This window comes from Magnolia sinica, chromosome 5 (assembly GCF_029962835.1).
Source record: "Magnolia sinica isolate HGM2019 chromosome 5, MsV1, whole genome shotgun sequence".
NCBI classification, from domain to species: domain Eukaryota; kingdom Viridiplantae; phylum Streptophyta; class Magnoliopsida; order Magnoliales; family Magnoliaceae; genus Magnolia; species Magnolia sinica.
In genome coordinates, this window is record NC_080577.1 from 69,219,504 (window position 1) to 69,226,632 (window position 7,129).

At 39.0% G+C, this 7,129-nt stretch overlaps 1 long non-coding RNA gene across 1 annotated transcript; it reads right to left on the reverse strand.

Moving 5' to 3' along the window:
- Positions 1-1,357: 1,357 nt before the first annotated feature.
- On the reverse strand, positions 1,358-2,375 carry LOC131246125 (uncharacterized). The gene is made up of 4 exons (XR_009171186.1): positions 1,917-2,375; positions 1,772-1,829; positions 1,591-1,674; positions 1,358-1,495 (listed from the first exon to the last, which is right to left on the reverse strand). It is a non-coding gene; the product is annotated as an uncharacterized LOC131246125 (long non-coding RNA).
- Between the last annotated feature and the right edge of the window lie 4,754 nt (positions 2,376-7,129).

Sequence of the window (7,129 nt, forward strand, 5' to 3'; positions counted from 1 at the left end):
TCACAACCAGCCCCATTTACAGGCATCCTGAGAATGAAAGGTTACATAATGGACAAAAAATTTATAGATTGAGACCCAAGGAAAAGTAGGAGGAAAAAAAAGCAACAGATTTCAGTGACGCTCGAGGTGAGACATCTCAAGTGCACCCCAAGAACCAGAACCCGTGCTATATAGAGGACCTTTGTCAGTAGCACCCTGCCATGCGTAGAGGTTAGCTAATAAAATAGTATGTACACTCATAATCTGAGTTACACTATCTAAAATTAAATTTTCAGTTATAAATATTTCCTGCAAAAACAGTCATATCGAACGAAGTCCATATCCATCCCCTCCGGGCTACCACGTTTCACCCCAAATGCTCCACCTTCGGTCACCAATGCAGAGATAAAAGTTTACAAAACAAAATAAAATAACCAAAAAATAAATTTGAAATAAAATAAAAGGAACCAATAAATATCAATAACTAGCAGATGGAGGAGAATAGTTATGGAATTTTATCTATATATATATATATATATATATATATATATATATATATATATATATATATATATATATATATATATATATATATATATGTAGATTTTTCTTCCCTTTTACTTAAAGGATAAAACCTCATCATAAGCATCATAGCATGCAACTCAAGAACCTGCCTTCATTCCACTTTCACCACATGCAGTTTCAGACCGATCACCAAAACCAATCAAAAGAGAATCAGCAATAGCTTCATGTGTTTCTACTCCTATGCATCAGAAATTCAAATTGGACAATGCTTCCTTTTTTATGTATTTTATATCAATTTCATTTTATCTCCAAAAGCAAATTGATTCAAGGAGAAAAAATTAAAAAAAAATTATATTTTTACTGAATTTCATTAATAGTGTAGACCTACTCATGAGACCGCATTCACCAACTTGCGGTGAGCATTAGAGCATGCATCAAGAGGTCCACACTAATAAATAGACAGGCTCGAAAATCACGCCAGTTCACTCGTCAAGCAGAACACGCATTTAAAAAAGGTCCAATCAACAATTTGAACCATCTCTTTGTTAGGGCCCATCATAGGAGAATTAATTTTATCATGCAATCTTAACCATCCCATCCTTAGCTTGGGAATGGATGAATAATGAAAAAGAAGGCCGCAACTTAAAGATGAATTGGATCATCTGATTGGTGTATTTTTTTTATTTTTTTTTATTTCCAATCTGGCCAATGAAATGTGCACCAAACACAGACGGTCTGATTTTCTGACCATATGGATACAGGGCACTATAAGTGCAAAGAACACAAATCAGACCATTCTATCAAATGGATTATCAAGATCATTTAAACAAAATCAGGTCTAATCAACAATCTAACCTGGAGGATTCTGTTAGCATTGTTGACGGCACCTCAAACCTTGTTTAAATCCAGGTTGCAATCTGTGGCCACTGATGCTAATTGTCTTTCTGTGAAGTTGGCGATGATTTTTGCATCAAACCCAGTGAAAGCAGCCCTAATGATAAAGAACATTTCTTTCCGTGAATTTATTATCTCTCTCTCTCTCTCTCTCTTTTAATTTTTTTAACTTTCCATTACAATAATAACTACCTGAAATCATCGCGTTTTCTCAAGATAGAAGTCCAATCCATCCCAACTTGTGCACCTGTTAGGACAAGCAATTCAAACAACATCCTGCAACACATTGAAATGTCTAATTAGTCTCACTCCAGTCTTATATATATGAGAAGGACAACGAGAGAGCGAGAGAGAGACAGAGAGAGAGACTCACTTGTCATCGTGGACAGGAACTCCCCATTCCTCATCATGGTAAGCAACATACAAAGGATCTGCAGAAAATGAAAAACCCAAAGATTTATCAAAGAAGAAAATTGAATGATGATGTACATAGTCTCTTAAATTGGTGCAAACCATACCTGAATTGAGTGTAATGAAGCTACATCTCTTCTGCTATTAAGTAGCATTAGCCATCAAAGAAGAGTCAATTTGAGCTGCTTTCCCTTAAATCTTCATAGGCGTTCTTCCATAATGAGCAATTCTCATCTTCCACTGCGCTTGCATGAGGGATACTTGCTCCCTCCTCACCACAGCAATGCTCCTAGGAGAATCACTAATGAAATAATTCAAATTCAGAAGGGTGTGGTTGGCATGTTTGGGCTTCATGATCTAGCAGGTCTGCCCTTCTCATTGTATGGTAGGACCTGCCACATCTTGCACTACACTCTTGTTTCTTTAATAAAATCTTGATTACTCTTCAAAAAAAAAAAAAAAAAAAAAACTCCAACCGTTTGGACTCATCTCAACTATTTTTTTTTTCCTTCTCTTTTATTTTCTTTTCAAGAACAAAAAGGTTATGTCAATTGGCAGCAGCTTTCCCAGGCCTAGGCTATTTTTTACTAGATGCCTTTCTCACCTCTCTCGCAATAAAATTTATCATGCAGGGCAGTCAACTAATACAATTTTCTTGCATGCGCAACCACTCATGTCAAATGAATACCCAGCTAGTTAGTAACCAAGTGGTAACAGCATAATTTCATGTGAAAACATATGCACATCTCATAACCGTTACTGCATTTAATATAATAGGCAACAACAGCAGCACTAATTGCATTTTTACAAGTGTAGCGGAGAAGGGAGGCAGCCAATCTATAGATCATATGGTATTATGTAGATATCTGAATAACTATGGACTCTGCAGCAAAAGAACACCAAGCATTGGAAATCATCATCTACACAATCATATAAGATCTGAAGATGAACCACAGAATCAAATCCACCAATGATTCCTGAATAGCAATTAAAATTACACGATGAGTGAATACAAGCCAAAAAACCATTGACATTGCTTTGCAACCCAGATGTGGATAACAACATCCACCCCAAATGCAGAAGAAAACACATGATGGTAGCTGAAAGAATTTCATCTGCATGCAAGATTTGCCCCGATAAAGGGGAAAAAACCACTAAACTTCATATTTTAAGTTGACATAATTTAATTCTTGACTTCTATTGACAATGAGTAAAGACGGTAAAAGATGAACCTGTATGGCAAGCTCCCTAGTTGGGCATATGATGACAATGCCCATTCCATTGCGAGGAGTAAAGCAAATGTTATACAACAACTCAACTGCAGGTATCAAAAATGCAAGGGTCTTTCCAGAACCTGTCCTTGCAGCCCCAAGAACATCTTTACCTTCTAGAAGTGGAGGGATAGATCTAGCTTGGATCTGCAAAAGTAAATCAATGAAAATTTGCATTAGCCTTCTTTAGTACAAAGACTCCAATTAAGAAGTGTCTGGTGAAAGATTAATCCATGTCAATGCGGCTAAGAAGCTATATTTATATTTCTTTAGGTCCTAGAGTGTCAATATCCAAATCAATATCCAGCGAATTATTAAAATAAACATCTATAAACATGGTCTAGACTAGAAGTCCACAAAATTAGATATACTAGGAAAAAGGATGGTGAATTTAGAACTCATAGGAGAGTGATGAAACCACATCAAATACAAAATCACATAACCAGATACAAAAAGGAAAAAAGCAAAGAATAAAAAAACCACTGAAAGATTAACAAGCATGAAATAAACCAACTTGCTGGATAATGTTGCATGGTGGTTGGACACATTCAACGATGTATGATGTAAGGAACAAGCAATGTCCTTGAAGATGCAATGTGATGTTCCAGTCTACAAATGCAGGGGAAACAACCCAACCCAAAGTTAGAAAAACAAATGTAATTGACCTTTTACATATGCTACTACATCAAATTCATGTCAAGCTAGACGCAGTTAGAAACAACAAGTAAATAACCCAAGTCAACCCCAAAAAGAAAAAGAAAAAAAAAGATTTGCAGATGATGATGTTTTCCTATTGTATAGTCATTACAGTACCTCTCTCACAAATAGCAATAATGGTGGTAGGGCAAAGAAAGGGAAGGGAAACAAAGAGCATTAAAAAAGATTGCAAGAATTTTACCCTTGAAGAGGGGAAGAACGAAGGGCTATATACAAAGGGATGAGAATGCAAGGCAGGTGGCTAGACCCTTACCTTGCCGATATTCGAAGGACATATATATGATGTGTGGTATTGAAGCATAAAGGACGAATTTTCTAAAGGAGCTAAATAGCATGGCACAACACATCCAAAACTGTGATATTTGAAGACACCTATCTTAGGTAAATGTGTTGTATAGAAGAGAGGGCTTACTGACAATGAGAGAGATGTATTAGCCCACTTGCCATCACCAGCAACTGCTTAAACAGCTTGTGGTGCCTTTTAAAGCTCCTGCTTTCAAAAACCTATGACATGGCTAGAGGAAGAGAAGGATGAATTATCTTTCTTTTACTTTATCAATATATGCGGGATTGAGAAGCAAAGAACGAAGAAATTCGACATATAACTACATACAAGAAAGATAAAGGATATGCATATCTGGAGTGCTACTATTCTCACATTGCTATGAGAGAGTAGGGTTTCAACATATATTTGTGGGGCATTCATGCACACCCAAGAAAATGCAGTCGGATGCTTTAATAAAAATAAAAAAATAAAATTGAAGTAAATGCTGTAATAGACAAGAACTAAGGGCATGGACTGGAATTTGAGAATAGAATTTGAATGTAGTGCAACAGTTACCTGCCAGTGTCAGCATCTTTTCTAGTCACAACATACTCACTCACAAAAGCCTAGAATTGAATTCACAAAGTTGTCATCTGTAGACACTAATAACCAACCTTTTCACATTCAGATGTGGTGGTTCATCTGGATATTTTTTGGTGTGCGAAAAAATCAAAGCTAGTTCAACTACAGCAAAAGTTTAGTAATGAGACTCATTTGGAACTAAAAATATCATGCAACTATAATACCAATAATGAGGCTGCTATTATGAGTATAGGCATCCAGATTTGTCTTCAAAGTGGATTGAATTTTTGTAAGGCCCCATTTGCAAGATTTAACAAATTCTAAGCTCCAAACAAAATCTGGCTGTTGCAGCCCAGCAGCCCAAAAAGTGACTATTATGAACTATGGAACTGTTCTCTTCCAAGAAAACCTGACATGCTTAGAGAGTAATAATGAATCATTTACTGGAATCTATGAAAAAGAACAGCCCATATGCGTGCAACCACGTGTAAACATGAAGAATGAGTACTACACACCAATGTGGTACATTAGAGCAAGACACAATCCATACATCAAATGGGCCAGAGATTATCTAATCTGTGCAGCAGCATGTATGCACCCCTGCCCATGGTGTCGTAGGGGTGCATACATGATGCAATTACCTCACAGTTAAGATCATCAGGATCACCATGTACAACAACAACCCTCCCAACAATGGAATTTGGTCCAGTGAGAGGAATCTGACTATCTACAACAATGAAATTAAGTAGCAGTACCATCCTCCCCAACTATGACATTCCCAAGATCACCCACATGGCAATTATCATCCTTGGGAGCACCACGCTCTTTGCCAGCAGGATTAAAATGTGGACTAGTCGACAAATAGCCATTTGTTGTGTCACCAAGAGTGTAAGCCCCGTATCCTAAACCGTACCGTTCCGTAGACTTTCGCGGTCTTTCCGGTCGAATTCCGGCAACCTTCGATCCTTAACTGACATTTGCGCACGACCCTGATTTACATACCATCAACCCGAGTCGACTCAACCTTAGATTGTACCCTAGCGACCGCGCAGTCGCCGTGGTTCTGATGCCGTGACTCGCGTGCCGATGCGATACTCTAGCCAGGAGATGTGGGCCAGCGTTCGGTGCGAGGAAAACGCCGTACATACGAATTCCGAGAGAATCTCTACGAGATGTCACCTCAATTAATCAATCAATCCATCCCATCATGTCAAGTACATGTCAAGTACACCAACACCTCTCACCCTTCCCTAAGCAACCCCCAAAGTCAAAAGTTTCTTACAAACCCATACCTTTCTTACACCATTTACCACAAAAGTAAAAAAAGTCTCTTACACACTCATCCCTCTCTCTCCCATCCATCACTCCATCATTTCATCACCCATCTCTCTTTACAACTCTCTCTCTCTCCTTCATTTTCAAATCACAATCCAAGCAACCCAAAAACCTCCATACGTCCAAGCTCTTCTACTCCAAGAGAGCCACAAGTGTGGCCCACTTTCCTACCCTCTCATCTCCCATCTCAACCATCTAAACCCCATCTCCTCCGTTGAGATCGAAGCTAAGGAGCAAAGGAAGCTAAGGGAGCAAGAAGATAGAACGGTGGGTGCTTTTATAGGCTAGTTTTTCTTGTTTTCATGATGGGCCAAGTGAGGCATACCGATCGATGGTATGGATCGCACTTTGGACCTTAGGTGTGGCCGATGGCCCACCTTGATCCACATGATCATTCCATGATGGGGTCATTCTCCTTGGACCCCATCATGATGTTTATTTTATTTGCATGGCTAGAGGTCATCTAGACCTTCCATTTTGGTGGAGAAGGGATCTCCACCATTGATCTTTGATTTGTTGGGCCCACGTGTTATGGGACCCACTTGATATATGATTGATTGCAATGGAGGGCCCATAGTATCGGGGTCCCTCCATCACACGCGTGTCCCACTCTCTCTTTCCCTCTCTTTTGCATTTTTCTTTTCTAATGTTAATATGATCATGTGGCCCATTAGGTTGGACCCCACCATGAGGCAGGTATTTTTTCCAAGCCATTTATAAGAGGGGCCCACTTATATGTGTAGTACCCACACCATCCATCATTTAGTGGCCCACCCAAGCAGGGCCCACCCCAATGCATGTGCAATGCCAGACCATCCAACGTCCCTGGACGCTGGACAAAAAGGGAAGACATAAATATTTGCTTGTTTCCAAGCTTTTGGGGTGGCCCACTTATTTAGGCCCCACCTTGATGTATGTATTTAATCCACGCCGTCCATTTCTTTCCCAACCTCATTTTAAGCGTTGAACTAAAAAATGGAGTCAATCCGAGGTTCTGGCGGGCCATACCATAGCAAATGGTGGTTTTCATCGTTGAAATCTTCCTTAATATTTTTATACACCGAAAAATACTCAATATTGGACTCATATAGCTTGTCTTGAGATATGGAATCCAATGGCTGGGTTCGATTTTCTGGGTGTGGACCCCACC